The sequence below is a fragment of the Syngnathus typhle genome, linkage group LG19 (assembly GCF_033458585.1).
Source record: "Syngnathus typhle isolate RoL2023-S1 ecotype Sweden linkage group LG19, RoL_Styp_1.0, whole genome shotgun sequence".
Classification (NCBI taxonomy): domain Eukaryota; kingdom Metazoa; phylum Chordata; class Actinopteri; order Syngnathiformes; family Syngnathidae; genus Syngnathus; species Syngnathus typhle.
The window spans coordinates 8,138,782-8,155,021 of NC_083756.1; the positions used below are offsets into that span (position 1 = coordinate 8,138,782).

Consider the following 16,240-nt stretch of genomic DNA (forward strand, 5'->3'; position numbering starts at 1 on the left):
AGGCGCAGTAGAAAAACAACGGCAAGCATGACAAAACAAAAGCCGAATTGTCTTTCCGCACGTGTTAGCACATCTTCTGCCCACTTCTCGTTCTAGTCGACAACTAATTGCGACTCGGTGCCACGTTGGTAATCTGCCCGTCTTTGTCTCTGTATCTCACCAGAGACGTGGATTAGCGCTAAAACGATGACTGCTTAATCCTTGATTTGCCCGTACTAAATAAATATTAATCTAGCATGCTCATCATGCTCTTGTAAGGTACAACATACACAATATGAAAGAGCTTAGCCGTTACATAAATCATGGCCTTATCTTTTGGATGAAGCTAAAGCGTGGAGCAACACACACACACCATAGTGGGATTATTCGAGAAGTCAAATTATTAATCCTGCTAAATACAGAGCCTGGAAAAAAATCTCTAAAAAATGTTTTCTCTCGGGGTGTGTGGATGCACACAATTATGTGCCAGCGCGAGGGGGAGCAAAAAACAACACATATCACTCATTTGTGTTGATTCAGACCCCACTCACGCTCTCACTCAGCCTCTCAGCAGGTTTGTTTAGCGAAAAAACTGCTGGGAATATTTGTAAAAAAAAAATGAAAACTACCTTTGCTCCCTCACACTCACAAATACCCGCGCAAAGCCACACACACACTTAAGTTGATAAGGCCATGGCAGTGCAGCGCAGAAGAGGTTAAGCAAACAGTGTCCACGTCAGTCAAGGAGAGCACACACTCGCAGACAGACACAGAGTGCAGTCTCTGACGCAGGCATTTCACATCCACCTGGCAAATATAAAAGGCCGGTTATACTGTATCAACTAGCCTTAGCCCCAAATTCTTTGCTTGTTTTGTGCTATCACAACTGGCCCACTTGTGAAACAACTCGTATTTCTGATTCATTGATTTCGGAAGAAAAAACAAAAAGATAAAAAGCTTTTTTTTGCAAAGAGGGGAAAAGTTCTGCCAAGATAAAGGAGGTAGCAGTGTAGATATAGACGTGAGTCCGAAAGTATTTATTTCATAATGTTTGACCGTTTTGCTCACCTAGGATGTTTGCTGTTTATTTTTGCTATGGTTTGGTTGTCAAGTAAGCTCTTGTAATTCTACCGTGTAAATGTTTTTCCGGTCCTGAAAATGCTACTACTAATTTCTTCAAAGGTCTGTGGTAAACCTCTTAATTTCAAATTGTCAGTCACATCTTCATTTTTTTGGGTCAAATCCAAAATGCATTAGTTCGGTGAAAAAGCAAAATGAAAGTGTTCCCTCGCTATATCGGGGTTTGCCTTTCGAGGCCTCCCAAGCCATTTACGCACTCATTCCTCGCCGCGCTGAATTGTGACGCAGCGTTTGGATCCGCTACGGCGTGCATCGGCACTCTGTTTTCGGTGCACTGCGAATAACCGAACGGCACCTTTGAAAAATGTTCTGTTGGGAAATTTTGAATGTTATTCAAATGTGCCGTTGAGTCAGTCAGCGGAGCCGGAATAAGGCAGATAGCGAACAGCTGCGTTCACGGAGAGGGGAGGGAAATGCTCAGTCAGCGACCACAGCACAAGCTCAACAAAACATCGGCAAATAACTATGTTAAAGTTTTTGCGTCATGTAATATTGCATATTTAGCCAAAGGTGCAATTCAGCGGTTTAAAGAGCTCTGTGTTGAGGTTATTTTTCAAAGTAAAATGTCGCGAATACATCCAGGTCCTTCATCATCCTCATGGAAGAGAGACAAAGACAGAAGAACATATATATAAATACATATGAATAAAGATTTGGATTTCAAGGGCATTTGGGGGAAAGTATATAGTGATTATACACTGTACTCCAAAACTCTGTAATTCTCCAAATATTTCTTGACTCGCGATCGATCCTGCTATTTTCGAGATTATCACTAATAGTGGTTCAACCACCACTCCTGTTTTACTCAGTCCTTGCTATTTTCTTCCTAAACATAATAATGGGGTCGGTACTCAGACAGACGCCAAAAACTATGCGCACCTCACTTAACCATCAGAAGAAAAAAAATAAAATAAAAAGTCAAACAAAGAACATGAATATGCTGCTGGATACACAACAAAACAACACAAACCTTTAGCCTAGAATACTCGTAGCAAGTCTAATTTCTGGACCCAGGGAATTACTAATTAACTTAAGCTTTTGGCTCTATATTTAATTAGAGAGGTTTCCAAATGAACTTTAGACCAAAGCCATTTGCTTTTTAAACAACCCGATGCCCCCCCCCCCCCTTTTTTTTTTTTTTCTTTCTGACAGCTGTTGTTAGTTTGCCTTCTTCTCACACACACACACACACACAAAAAAAATACAAGGAAACCATAGTTGTTATTTAGGCTATCATGGTTTTGTTTCTGGTTACCGTGAGAGAGCGTGGAGAGAATTTCATTGGGGTGAGGTGATAAGGTTGACGTGGAAAAAAGAAAACAAAAAAAACATTCTAATTTGATTTTACTACAAACAAACAACTGTCAGATGTAGTAAGTGTGCTTTTTAATTTAGCGCTGAAATATCCCTTAATCAAATAAACACCATGCCGGCCTGTTGAAAGGAGAACCTGGATGAAATGGACCCTTTACCTTTCTGCTCACTCTATGAAATTATGCTATTAGGTACCAAGTGATGTAAAAAATATTCCCATTAAAAATAAATAGAAGAAACTATGGTGAAGGAGTCATCTTACATTTTCAAATTTATTCCAACTTAAAAAAACAGTTTTAAAAGGGTTTTATTACTACTTTAATAGTTTCTGTTTTTCCATTTATAATAACACTATAAAAACTCAAGATGATCCATCAGCATTTCCTGACATTTGTTTGGTATAGTGTGCAAAGCAAAAGAAGCCCGCTTTGTTTTTTGTTTTTTTAACAATTCCCGCACAGCCTTCTTCTATCTGCTCATCCAAATGAGGACGACACAAGACAAAGCGCCCCCTTTTTTATTTAGTCTAGGGGCAGAGAGCTGATTCATCAGGCAAAACCACTGACAAAAACCGCCCATGTTAATACCTACAATTTCATACACAGGAACATTCCTGCACCCGCTCTGCTCTTCTTCTTTTTCTCCAGCCTTACACAAAAAGCCTCATTTTTTCCCCTCCCTTTAAAAAGCAAATAATTAAAGATTATTCCATAGCCTGTGCCAGGCAGGAGAAGTCCGGGTTTGAGAGGGATAGTGTTGGCTGGAGCCTCCCCAGGGGAGATGTGGAGACACATGCTTGCCTGTTTTAGATCATTCCACTAGAAAAAAGAAAAAAGAAAAAGAAAAACACAGATCTCAAGGCATTACAAAATGGCACGTACAGCAACTTTTCTTTCCGTATCCTGTATCGTTCAATTCCAATTTGTTGAGGGAAATATTTCTTTTAATTACTCCCGTCACGTGCTCATCATTATTAGAGCTAATGTCTTCATGGAGCTCCAGCTAAATTCGTTGGTAAACTTGCCTCTTTTTTCATGACACTGTTGTTTAAACCCACCAGCCATGCATAATTAATTAGCCACTTATTCCCTGACGAACCCCCGCCATTGGCCCTGGTATTCCTGCGCAATCGCCTGCAGGAATAGCAAACGCCAATCATCACGGCAGCCACTTACATTAACGCTGGAGAACATCCACGGACGGCCGCGGAGAGAGGATAACTGATTTCACGCGAAAGACAGATACAAATGTGTGGATTATTATTTTGTATTCATTTGATACGCAACACCATTTTTCGGTGTGGATTTTTTTCTTCTCTTTTGATTCGCAACACAATTTTTCCCCTCATGCGCAAATGTCCTATGATTGTGCTCTTCAATCTGCGTCTTTGTCTTTGGCAAACAAGGAGGAGAATGTATCATTTGTCATGAGACATCTTGGGCTATTGTGGCATCCAACCTTCTGCAAACTTAGTCATTCATTCAGCAGCTTTTGTTTCCCATTCTAATTAATGGCATCTTTCCAGGCTCTGTTAGTTTGACCTTTCACCAACAGCTGGAGATTCTGCATTAACATTTCTTTTGAAAAGTAGTTAGTCTTTAGTCGGTTTAAGAAAAACACAAGAAAAGCGGTGTGGCGAATGCGCAGCATGACAGAAAAAGTTTCTGGAAGTGGATGAATGTTTGCGATTAACAGTCGCTGCAAATGTGACATTTCGTGGCTGTCAATGGGGAGGAAATCATGCAGGGGATGGAAAGAGGGATGACAAAGAACACATGACAGACACTAGCAAAGAGACAAGCAAACAGACAATATAGCATAAAAGGGAAGCCTCTTTTTTGCCTGGCGGCAGTCCATTTTGTTTGACCTAAAACTGAGAACCACGGCTCACTTGGTCCATGAAATCTCCCCACTTCCACTTTGAAACGCAAAGAATCAGCATAATATTCTGCATTAAATAGCCAGCCCCATAGCTAATATCCTGGAGTAGATGCTGAGCAGGCAGGAGAGCCTGAGAAAAAGGACTGAGAACATAGTGAGCGAAGGAGAAAAGGGGAAAAAATCCCCTCTTTCTGTTTTCCCTGAAGAGATTGATGAAGGCCCAGTGAGATGAGAGAGAGTGGGGGTAACGCAATCCCGACTGGCGCGAGACCAACAGCAACAAAAACATTTAGATAACCGGGCTCAATAATGTACGATTTGAACGAGGACAAAAATTACATTTCCTACAGATAACATGCCCCCTTCCCATAACACAGCCTTGAAAAGAAGACCTGAAACCGTGTCATGCTAAACAGCGTCGCGCTGGCGTATTATGCTAGCTCGCGCGGCCTTGTCTTAACTGCATTAGTATCCTTTTACCCCACCAGAGAGTGTCATTTACTCTATGTCCACTCATATTTTTTTTTCTTCATTATTATTCTTTCCAAAGTAATGGTGTTTTAACACGAGAGGTCTCGGCCCACAGGTGGTGCTATAAACCCGGACAAAGCCGTTTTGGCCAATAGTAGCCAGAAGATAGTACAAGCGAGAGATCCAAGATAGGGAATGTCGGAAATGGAATTATTTAAATATACCGCTACAAAAATGCAAAATTAATTTGCACAAGTTTTATTGTGGCTTAAATAAAGAAATAATTGGTCAAATCGTTTTCAATTCTTTTAATGTGTGCGTTTCAGTTTCTTTAAACACAGTGCAAGTCAAAATGATATCAAATTATACTGTATGTTTTAAACCAATCCATTTGTATGGAATTATATTAGAATTATAAAAATAAAAAAATGACTATGGCTGATTCGATTGAAAAACAAACACGTTTTTCGTACCGTGGAGAGAAGCTATCAAACATACTTCCTGCTGTATTATGGACAACTGCTGAGAGATAACTATCAGCCTGCATGATAGTTCCGACACATCTGCCATAGCTCTTCTGCATAACCATACGGCTGACTACCTATGACAGTTGAAGCGCTCGCCATCTGCATGACACAACAAAGGCCCACTCCACGTAAACACTCGGGATCGCCAGCCTACTTGATCCTAGCTCGTGGTAAGGGTCACAGCCAGATTGCTATCGCCACCTCTCCGACACAGCCAGCGTTCACTTCCTTTCACGCCAAAGTCTGTCATGTTGCTTGAGAAGGGGAAGAGGCAGGAAAAAGTGGAGATGCAGAACAGAGAGAGCGAGAGAGAGGAAGTCTTTGTCCTCCTCCACTCGGCTCTAGCGTGTTTCCTCCTCTGGTCTGGCCTCCATTTGCATATGAAAAGCGAGCAAAGGCGTGCAAAAGGTCAAAGAAAGAAGATCCTGTCCAATAACAGGCAACAAAAACAGACCGCATCTGCCTTTGTGGCCTTGCATGTTCTCCGCCATATTGCGCCCCCCCATCCCTCCATACCCACCACTTCGACCCGGGATCATTTCCATACAGCAGACGCAATGGCCGATAGTGACGGTTGATCATAAATTAGTCACAAAAGTCGACTCGGGTCACATGGAATCGCGCCACGGTGGCAATTTGAAGCCGTGTCACCCGGCCCGCTAGCCCTCTGGTAGCAGCATAAAACACACCTGCTTTTCTCGTCGGCGGTAACAAGACAGTATCCCAACAAATCCACCCCGATGTTGGAACAGTCGAAACGATTGTGCGGCTACCTGAGCCACAACATAATTGCACGAGAGGTTTTAAGTGAAGCCTGTCTTCTACATATTGCCTTACATGACAGCTTACATCTGCTGGCATCCGAAACGGACACCAAAACAGCGGCCGGGCACTCCGTGCTGCCAGTTTGCGAGCGACAACAGCGCCTAGAGACAGCAGGACTGAGGCGGGTGGGGAGGGGGTAGAGGGGTACAGCATTTCATCTCCCTTTCATCTCTGTCACCCAGTCAAGCATTCAATGCCCCATTCAACGCCCGGCCAGCATTATGCAAAATAATGCTAATCCCCTTTCCCGTGCTTTCACACTTGTATAAACTGCCGACCTTGCCTCTGAAAAAGCAATTATATCAGTTTACGTCGCTGTCAAAAAACAGGATTAGCATGCAACTACTAGTAGCTGCAGCTAGGCCCGATCTTCACCTACCATATTTGTCCACCGCGGAGTACGGACAAAAAAGTGTCACAAGGAACCCGAGTTTTAAAAGGCACAACGCCATATGTTGTTTTTATACTAGTTTGTTTGACTTGACAGAATCCCAGTCGTGTCGCATAATCAAAAACAAACTCCGCCATGTCTCAGTGCCAGTCTGAGCAGACGTTACACATGTGACACACCACTGAACCGCTGTCGTCCAACCAAAGCCCCCCCCCCCCCCCGCCACACATTGACACCACATGCGATGCACACGCAGCAGACAAGCAGACATGCTGGGGGATTTTTGGGAAATATGCAAATGCGGGTACAAGAGGAGCGTGTACGCAAATAAGAGCTACTTTAATCTGGACACTTGGGCCTCTCGCACTCTAACCTTCTCATGTTTGTGTGTGTCTTGGGGTGAGGGTGACATCCATCCTGACTGGCAGCAGATCATGGGACATTAGTCAGCACAATTAAGCAGGTTGTCATGGCGACTAATGAAATTTGGCAAAGCGGCCAGCCAGAGATTTACATAAGCGAGCTGGTTATGTGCTCGCCATTATTCTTTCTCCCTGCCGTGGCACTACAATAGAACCACTTGTATCCCAGCCCACATACCCACCGGCGCTACAAGCCCTCCTCGCGCTTAACAATTTGCATATGTTAATATAATTAAGTGCTAATTACACTAAAACTCGCATACTCACAAGCACCCTCCCCAGGAGCTACGGAGAGGCTTGATCTTATTCCAAGTCTTTAACCCTCCTCTGTGATAGGGAGAGCGCATGTGTGTGTGTGTGTGTTCGCTTGGTGGTGCCCCAGGCTTGACACAGGAAAGCCCCCCCCCGCACACACACACACATACACATCCAAGAATCACCGCCGCCGCCAGCCCTCCCGTCCTTTTAGACGCAACGCTGAACTGCAGCACACTTCTTCGCTTCCTTTGCCCCTCACAACACAGAAAAACAACAAACAAAACACACACACCTGAGAGAACTCAATTTGTGCACAATTACAATTTACCTTATACGTCCATCTTGTGTTTATTTATATGAGAAAAATGTTGACATCATGGGCTACGAGACACAGCCCAGAAACAAAAGTGTGTGTAGGCTCGGCGTTTTGATAATACACGACAAGGCGGTGGTGCCTTTCACAGTGTAATGGCCGTGAATCGGGAGGAAGCCAAGCGGTCGTGCTACAATTAGAGCTCCTTTGTGCCTCTTCCTCTGTCGCGTTCTCCCTCTCCTCACTTGTTTTCTCACTCCCCTATCAAGCATATGTTTAAAAAAAAAAAAAAAAGGCTGAATAAGCAGGGAAAGAAAATTTGGGGTCCCCCCCACACACACCCTGGACACACATGTATATGCATGCACCTACCAGATGGTACAGGAAGGAAGATGAATTAAACACACCTATAGGCACATGCACTCTTTAATGAAAGTCTGTAGGGAGTCATTTAGTTGACTGTCAATGAGATGCGGCATTATGACTATAACATAACATGCTCGTCCATTCACCGCTGATTCATTGTGTGGCAACGTGCACACATACGCCGGATGTTGCTTGATCCTGAAATGCTATTCTATGCAAATATAAAAGAGGATGAGTGAGAGGATGGGGAGAAATATGGTTAGAGCGAGCAGGCCGCCGTGTAGTGTTCCCTCAGCCATGACAGTTTGGATGTAGAAGAGGGGGGGTTCTTTTTGCTAATACCTGCTACTTGGATTACACAGCGTCTTATGTATTCAACCGGACTGATATTTTTTTTCTTTCTGCCTTTTTAGGCAAATTGGGTGTCTTTACGGTGTAAAGCGGCGATACAGCCCTCCTTACTGAAGGCCTATGGGGATTCACTGAGATGAACATTAAAATGCAGCGATAGCCTTGTTGCAAAGCTCCTCTCTCTCTCACTCGCTGCTGTCTCTCTCTCTCTCTCTTTTTCTGGCTGTCTCTTTCTCAGCAGCAGCAGCAAAGGCTTCTAAATCATCCAGCCTCCTCTATTAGACGGGAGACTTATTGAGGTAGAAACCATAAAAAATGAAGAAGGGAAATTTAATCCCTGAAATATTGATTTGCACATTAATATCAGATAGGCAGAGGGCAATCTAGCTGGGTGGAAATGACACATTGTCGACCCCTAGGAGAGGCTCGAGCCAATCTTCTTGCTGCATGTGTCTCGGGCCCAGGAGTTATAGGACAGACTCACCCCCCCCCCCTCCTCTTGTCTCCCTCTCGCTCTCTCCATCTCCCATCATCTCCTCCTCCCTGTAACCTCTCATCCCCCTCCAGCCCCTCCTCCCTGGCGTGTGCACCCTTAATGAAGGCTGCAATACTGCAAATGCATTAGCTTTTAATAATCAAGAAGCATTTTCAAGCCAACAGCTATTGTCCTCAGCCCATCTCTCTCACACTGTTTTTTTTCCCCTCCTTTCTACCCCCTCCCTTCTCATCGCTCCCTTCCACCGCTATGGGTAAAATGAATACAGCGAGCTGCTTAACTAACATGCAGAGATACACGCTCAAGCCTTTGATAGAGCTAAGACATCGTGCAAAGGAAAAACAAAAACAAGGGACTGGCTTTTGCAAACAAACCTTAAAAAAGAACTCATTTGCAAGACAGGAAAATAAGAGTGAGACAATAGGATCATTAACTGATGAAATTCAATGCAATTAGAGTCATTTCATCTCATATTGTGATTTTTATTTGGCCCAATGGGCCTCTTTTAAATTTGATAATTAAAATATATCCACGAAATGATAATACATTCAGTTAAAAGTGTTTATATTGATTATTGCTACTTTTTTTTTTAGAAAAATGACATTTTTTAAATCAATCACAGTTTCATAATGATAAAACCAATAGTCATTATTCTATTTAAGTAATAGTCCACCCTCGTATAATTCACACAAAATCTGCAAATTGTAAAATTACTATTTTGCATATAATATTCAATTAAACTCTTATAAAATACTATATTTAGAGTTGAATAACATTAAGAAATCCTAACTAAGTCACATACGTTCTTAAATCTGAATTAAAAGACAGACTGGGGACCAAAATAGATTTTAGTTTAAAAAAAAAAAGAAAAGTCGTCCTGCATTGAAAGATACACGCGTGCACACGCGTACAAACGCGCAAAAAACGCGCACGGGTGCGCACACACGCATACGCACGCACGCACAAACGCACACATACGCGCACACGCACACACACACACCCTACACGGTTATAAACTCAGTTTGGAGACAGACTGGCCCCTCGGCCCTGATGTTTTTTTTTCTGTGCAATCGATGACCTCCACCCAATCCCACGACCTGTCACTTGTGTCCCACTTTCAGACGTCTTTCTCCACAAAAAATGAGCAAAAATCAAGAAAACAAAACATTGACACGTTCAAATAAATAACATAAACGCTCGGATGGACAGTTTATTAAATAGGTTGGAGACGTACAATTTATTGATAAATTACGAATATGTTTTAATTGGTAAAAGGGTTCAAATGTATTATTTGAATAAATCAATGGAATAAAGTGGGGGAATAGCGTTTTTATTCTCTCCGATCTTCCTCACGCGGACACCGGGAAGGTGAGCCGCTCTCCCCGGGTCTCGCCTTGCAATCAGATGCCCGACAGACGCTTCTCCCTCACAGGCAGCCCAACCGGAACACATCCCGATAGTGGACGTATGAGCACTGTATTTTTTTTTTTCTCAAAGAGTACCAGGTGAACGCGTGCGGTTGTATGCGCCTTTTTTTTTTTTTTTTTCAAAAGTTGTTATTTAAAAGAAAAATCTTTTGTTCACTTCTTTGAATTCGAGGTGTTTCCAATGGACAAAGATCCGAGTAGCGTCCAAAAATGGGTATGAAACGTGAAGGAAGTGAAGGGGAGGGGGATTGCTGTCCGAGAAAGCCGACAAACTGCAAAAGGCTTCACAAAAGCAGCGAAATATGGAGCGGGACGGTTGCAAGTATTTGTCCGGCTCGAGCTCCTGCAAGCTTCGGGAGCGACCTTAAGAGGTCGACTGTGGTCCCGGAGCCGTGCGTAAAGCGCTCCTCCGAGGCTGGCAGTCACCCAGAGTGGCTGCAGCCAAATTGCCGGAGATGCACGGACAACACCGGGCTCCACATCCGCCTCCACTGTGCACTCTCGTTAAAAGAAAAAGAGAGAACCCACGGCATGGAACACCTGTTCTCCAAACTGCCCCGGTGTCAGTGAACCAGCAGCCAGATAGATAATCGATAGGCGAGCCGTAGATGGAGCGCACACACCGAGCCAACTACTCAATAAAAGTTAAAGGAGAGAACTTACTTTCTTCCCCCTCCAAAGCCTCCACCTCCGCTCCTCTCCGCTCTTGCTCGTGCAAAACCGTCACATCCAGCTCACGAAGACAATTACGAAAAACAGGTGAAATTGAAATAATCCTCCCACTTTATGATGGGGAAAAGGGAGAGGGGGGAAAAAATCACAAACGTCAAGCGGTCTTAGAGTCCCTTATTTTGGTTCCGGTGGCGGTGAGACGACGTGTCGACGGGGCTGCATACGCGCTTTCTCCTGTGGACGGAGCCTCACCAAACGCCGTGGTTGAAAGGAAATGAAAATCCGATATGTCTTTATTCTGCTAATTATTATCGTTTTAGCCCTGTTTTTTTAAAAAATGGCTGATTAAGTTGAGTGCGCATGTCTTTGTGTGTCCATTTCCCGATATGCACGCTGGGAATGGGTCGAGAGACGGCGAGAGAGAGCGAGAGAGAGAGAGCGAGAGAGGGAGAGCGAGAGAGAGAGCGCACGCGAGAGAGAGAGAGGGTGCAGAGGAAGAGGAGGCGGAGGAAGAGGAGGCGGAGAGACGAAAAATAAGTGTAATTAGTGAGTTGATCAACAGTCCCCACAATGCAAACGGGACGACCACAAAAGGTCCGCTGAGACTAAAAGGAGTGGAATATAAATCGTAAAGCAATAACTCAATAAACATTGTTTATGTTAATCTCCACTATGACACGCAGAACAATGGGAGAAATGATCAGGATGCACAAGCAAAGGCATATTTGACACTGATCTAACATGTTTGGCCAAGAAAATGAATATATACTAAGCTACCGCAATTTAAGAGGTTTAGTATAAAGCTAAAACATAAACACTTGTAAGCACATTTGGTTGTGCGTGTTTTTGAGTCCTCCATAACTCCGCAAACCAAAATCACGCATGCACACACTGCAAAAAGTGTCCAAAGACAGTACACATTCTTTGCATTGTGTTAATGTGTCAAGGGGTGTGTGTGATCGCTGTGCTGCCCCTTCAGGACTATCAAGGGGCCCATGTGGGTTCACAAGAGCCAAAAAATACTGTACACGTTGTACCCCCCCTCCACCCCGCGGGCGCGCGCCCTCATTCAAAGACGCACCACAAAGTGCCCCTATTGAGCGTTTCAATGCAAAGTGTTTACTGTGTGTTTCCTCAATGTCGGCTTATAGGCTAGAGAAAGGCTTCCTCTATAGAGGAGAAAATCAAGAGATCTGGTTCGCCTTGGTGGGGGCGAAAAAAAATCGAAGCTGGGGTGAAGTGAACCAAGGCTTGGGATGTGATGATAAGGCTGCTACTGGCATGTGAACCACTTGCTCCACTTTGCAGCAATGCACGGACCGGACTGGATCCTCCAGAAGCCACACGACCCCCAGGCTTGGTTATTCTGGCTTGGGACGGATCTTTTGACACCAAAAGAGAGAGAGGGTGGGGCGGGGGGGGGGGGGGTGCGCGGGGGGTGGGGGGGTTCCGAGACCGTCACTTTCTCATCGGATCCGAGGTTGCTACTGCTGCAGCTGCCTCCCTGTCCTCCAGGGGGGTTCGCAGCCTGCAAAAGCCGGCCGACGCATCGTTCACAGGCGGCCCCGAGAGTGCAGCGGAATCGCTCGTGTGACGGATGTTCAAGAATAGCGCACCGGCGGTTTGCTTGTCAAGCGCGGACCTATTCTTCATTGCATAAATTAAAGCCCGAAACGGAGGAGTACGGTATAGTCATAAAACATCGATTTGTCTTTTAATTTAAAGGAGCATCCTGGTACTCTTTTCTTATGCTTCTTATGACTTTGTCTTCGTTTTTTTATGGTCCTCAATTAAAACAGGGGATGTCATAATTTAAGGACGTGACATTGGCTATCCCTCTCATCTTTAAGTCAAATTCCTCCGACTCCTAAACCATCTTGGTTTCCTTTCTTCCTACCCGCAGACGATGCTCCGACTCCGGAGGACCACTTTAAAATAGGGCGCATATTTCTATGACTAATATCCATAACAGCAGTATCCTCGTTTCATAATTTATCCATAAACGCCGCTCTTATTAAATGTCTGAGTGCGTGTTAGATATACTGTAATGTATGGAATAAAATCAACTTAATTTGTATTTATTTGTAGCCATCAAAGTTCTGATGTTATTGCATTTTATTTGTTACTTTACGCGCGTTCACTTGTCTAGTGTAAACATTACAAAACACGGTCGCCTATGTCAAGTATAAAAAAAAGTGCTACTAAAAATGCATGCTTTTTATTTGCCATCCTTGTATTAATGATGAAAAGAAATATGAGATGTAGACCATCTTTTCACAAAAACACCCCCAATTCAGTGTTTGAAAAGACGCACCTTTTTTTGCCCGATATAGCACACAGCTGACCCAGTGTGACTCACAAGAATCTACCCCAAAACACGCCAAAAAGCTCACAACTGCCACCCACTACCTGCCACATGCAGTGACCCATTGGCCAAGTCTCTCTCTATTACACACACACACACAGGCACACAAATACACACGCGCGCACACACAAGCACGCGCGCGCGCACACACACACAAAAACAAAATAAGAAATAAAGGAACAATTTTCAATTGGGCTCGAGAATAATGTGTGTAATATGGCAAAAACACAAGGGGGGGGGGGAATCATCTCAAAATCAGAGCATTATACATATTCAAATTAAATCAACTGTCAAAGTGGTGAAGTTGTATCCCAACAAACAGCAAATGAAATAAAATTAGAAATTTCTCTTTAATTTCACAGCATTCAGTCTTTAAAAGTCTCGCTTCCCCGAACAATCAACAACATTCACGCACCTAAGCCATAAAAGGAATAAAATAAAAAAGCAACGAAAAAACATGATAGTTTTACCCATATATGTTTGAACATAAACTCCCCCTAAAGCCACCAGACAATAATATGCAACCTACGAAAAAAAAAAATCAAATGTACCTTTTCTTACCTCGTTTAAAATCACCCATCAAAAAAAGATCACAAAGCCAGCTGAGAAGGAGAATAAATGGAGGGGGAAAAGTGAAGATTCTTGGTACCTTTGGTATAAAGCATTCCGTTTTTTGCAGTCTTTCTCTTGCTCAGTAGCGATCCGATAATAGCATATGGAAAGTGTTGTTCAAAATGCGCACATTTGGCACATTGTCATTGAGAGCAGAGGAGCAGTGATGCGCTGCTCCAACACGGGAAATGAGTTGCGGATTGGACGCAGCCTGCCTCGCTGCCGACTTATCCCACTTTAATTTAATATTCCGCAATCACACACACTAGTGATGGCATATAATTCAAGGAGAAATTCACCGGGAAGGAAATGCTTTGTGTACGTGTGTGCGCAGGCGGGCGGTCGGGCGGGCGCGCGCGTCTGTGCGCGCATGTGTGTGTTTTACACCACTTTATTTGATTAAGGAGAGGAAGCACATATTGTATTTTTTCACGTTAACCCCAATCACCCTCAAGCCAGTTTAATACCATTTACTAATATTGTCATTTCTTAAAATATAGTCTTCAATTAATTTTTAAATATTAAAAAAAAAAAAACAATCCAGACGCGTTTGCGCATCATCGTCACATTGGAATCAGTCCTAACACAAAATCGAGACCCATAAACGCTTGTTTGTAAAACACTGAACCCAAAATCAATGTATTGGGACATTTCGATCGATTATATAAACGAAAATCCATACGCAACATGAGACCGGTATCAGCCCACTCTTCCGCTCCACTTTGAGAGAGAGACAGTGAGGGAGAGAGAGAGAGAGAGTGGGGTGGGGTGGGGTGGGGTGGACTTGTGGTGTCTGTACTGAAAACAAAGAGTACCAATGCAGACCTTTGCCTTGCTCTTTCTGATCGCAGCTTAGCCAACAAGCCCCAAATGGACACCCCACCTTTTGTCAGGGTAACTATTGATGACACATTTGATTGCTGACGCAAACTGCATCTTTGCTTTTTTGAATAAGCCAAATTAAATCTCTCAAATTTAACCATGCTGGAGTCATCTTAGTGAGCATTTGAGAACCCCCTGTTTTTTAGGGGAGGGGGGGCGACCACAGACTTGTAAGTACTTCCAGATGCCCGCTGATAGTGCACCACACTGATGACAACAATTAAGACAGGAAAATGCCCCAATCAAAGGGGGGCACACTGGATTACGTTGCATTTTAGGGGTCAAGGGAAATCATCTCCCGCAGCTGCCTACCCACCTTTTCTTTGTTTTCATAATAAATATCACATTTCAGCATCATGTAACCTATGAATGCAACAATCATGCACTGGTGGCCCAAAACAATCGCATATGCAAATGGATAAATGGAATGCCCTCTTGCGCACTGTCACATGAGAGATCGCATAAAAGGCATTAAAATGCAACATGATATGGAGATGGGTGTGCACGTGTTGGCTTGGGGAGGGGCCAGTGAGGGTGGTTGTAAAATGAGGTGCCAGTCATGTAAAATTTACATGGGACCACAGCTGTTTAGATTCTGGAGAAAAAGGAGGGAGGGGTTGAGATTCAGAAGGTGGTGGGTTAGGGGGGGGGCACCCAGTATCACTCCGTTTGTTATATAGGTAGAAATCAATGGCCTCAACCAGCCCATCCAAGAGAGGCTGCCATGTTGGCGATGTAGAGGAACATGTGTCGTGGCGGCGTGCGGGAGGAAGTAGGAAGAAGGCGTTAGGGTCACTCAGCAGAGGTCGCCCCCCCCTCCTGATTTTTTTTGTGCCTCCCCTCACAAGCGGATATGAACGCAGGCAGGAAGATCCAAAGCAGCACCAGCGATTCCTTTTGAGCTTCACCTCACCCTGCCGCCCTCCTCCCACTTGGCCCTTTGCTCCTGCCATCTTTTTCATTGTTGATCCCTTTTTAATAGACACGCGCCCGGTCACTGTCCTCCATATACGGACTCGGGGAGGAGGGAACACAAAAAGAAGTACCCCCCCCGTGTGATGCCCCAACACACACATTCACTTCCACAGCGAATCCTATTGATTATCACTCAGGCACACGCACTTATAGAGCCGTAACACGGTAGTAGATGGGAACAATAGCACCTGTGTGATCCCTCTTCATGGGAAGGAACTAAAGCAAACATAGAAATTGGAAAGAACTCGAAAAAAAAATGTAATTCACAAATACTGTACTTTTCACAATGTAATCAAAGCAATAAAAAAAAAAAATTTGCATGCGAAGGCCCACCCTTATGGAAGTAAGACCCGAGATGTTGTCACACGGCTTATTAGAGTGCTTCCTTCATGACAACCACAAGCTTGAACATGTCAATTTGGTGGTCCGAGAGGTCCTTTTAGATCTCAGCCTCTCTCTGGGGGACTGTCACCCCTGCACTTTTCCCACCCCATCATCCATTCATCCATGCACCCCCTCCGCTCCCCATCACGCTTTCTCTTCCATAACACTCAGTGGGCCACCTCAACGCCA

General features: G+C 44.1%; 1 protein-coding gene and 1 long non-coding RNA gene across 2 annotated transcripts in view; both read right to left on the minus strand.

The window, feature by feature from the left end:
- Positions 1 to 11,229, minus strand: part of zfhx4 (zinc finger homeobox 4) — a 66,115-nt gene extending 54,886 nt beyond the window's left edge. Inside the window, exon 1 of the mRNA XM_061265586.1 lies at positions 10,825 to 11,229. The gene's annotated coding sequence lies outside the window, so the exon portion shown is untranslated. The remainder of the gene's footprint in view (positions 1 to 10,824) is intronic.
- LOC133143932 (uncharacterized) lies at positions 4,946 to 6,245 on the minus strand. Its single transcript, XR_009710513.1, has 3 exons — positions 6,162 to 6,245; positions 6,002 to 6,085; positions 4,946 to 5,680 (listed from the first exon to the last, which is right to left on the minus strand). It is a non-coding gene; the product is annotated as an uncharacterized LOC133143932 (long non-coding RNA).
- Positions 11,230 to 16,240: the final 5,011 nt, after the last annotated feature.